This window comes from Echinops telfairi, unplaced genomic scaffold (assembly GCF_000313985.2).
Source record: "Echinops telfairi isolate 266 unplaced genomic scaffold, ASM31398v2 ScPeMD7_18;HRSCAF=68, whole genome shotgun sequence".
Lineage (NCBI taxonomy): Eukaryota > Metazoa > Chordata > Mammalia > Afrosoricida > Tenrecidae > Echinops > Echinops telfairi.
The window spans coordinates 94,703,683-94,705,180 of NW_022103915.1; positions in this window are offsets into that span (position 1 = coordinate 94,703,683).

Consider the following 1,498-nt stretch of genomic DNA (forward strand, 5'->3'; position numbering starts at 1 on the left):
GGCTAATGTTGGACTTATGGGCTTGGACAGCACTGGGTTGGGATGCTTTCTTAATGTACACTTACCATTTATATAAAATTCTTCCTTATACATGTAAGTTTCTGTGGATTTGTTTCCCTAGTTTACCCAAGCTAACACAGGTGGCGAATGTGTTTCTCTGTCATCAACTAAATAGTAATTCAGGGGATAAAAAGACTACAAAGATGTCTTCAACTTTTTTAATATCCATCAGAATATATAGGAGAGTACATTTATACACAACATTAAAAATCATTGTTGATGAGTGATTGATTAAATGAATAAATAAATAATGGATTCAGATTACACTATCAATTTGAACTCAGAAAGGAGTCATCGTACATTCCCTGAAGAAACTGACCTACAGTGCTAGTAAATTTGGGATAATATTTACAACAACAAGAAAGATCTTAAATGCAAAATAGAAGATAGTATTCAAACTTATTTCTGAATAACAGTCCATCTAAGTGCCAAAGCTTCAAGGGCAATGGAGTGAAACTATTGCAGTCCTTAAAATATAGAAATAAACCTCCAGTGGGGAATATATGAAGTATCTAGCCTGAAAAGCTAAAGGTAGTTCAGTAAGGAATATGACTAAATACAACTAAAGTCCATAAAACTATCACTGGGGGAAAACCAACCTTGAGAACATGGGCACTAATGTCCCAAATGCATCAACTGAGATAAGAGAAATAGAAATGCAAGACTAGAAAAATTTATCTCAGACAGAGAGAGCAGCACCTACCAGTCTCTGAAGGCAGAGGAACACTTCCATTGATGGTGCTAGTCAGTGTGAGAAGAATGGACAGACCAGGGGGAGGACTGTAAAGTCAGGGTAGAGATGCAGAGGTCAGGTGTGTGCACCATCCCATGCACCCTTCTAAATCTTCTTCATTGTTCGCAGCTCAACTTCAACACAAGCTCCTTCCAAAAGCCTTTCCTGACTCCCTCAGACTCCATTCAGTTCCCAAGTACTCTACTGACTCTTTGATGGTGCCCAGTTTCTTGTCTTCATGACCGTTATCAGAGTTTATTATATATGGCTTACTAGCAGGCATCTCCTCATCTAGGTTGTGAAGTACAGGAAATCAGAATATGTTGTTGTTGCTGTTGTTGTTGTTAGGTGCCTTTGAGTTGGTTCCAACCCATAGTGACCATATTCACAACTGAACAAATCATTGCCTGCACCAGCCTCACAATTGTTCCTATGCTTGACCCTACTGTTGTAGTCACTGGAACAATCCCACTTGTTAAGGGCCTGCCTCTGTTTGCTGCTCCTCTGTTTTCCCAAACATAATGTCCTTCTCTGGGGACTGGCCACCCCTAACAACATGCTTAAAGTATGTGAGACAAAGTCTCACCATCCTTACTTCTAAGGAGCATTTTGGGCATACTTCTTTCAAAACAGATTTATTTGTTCTTTTGATAATTCATGCCCATAAAGTCCATTAATATTGTAACTTGAGGCTTGATTTTTTTT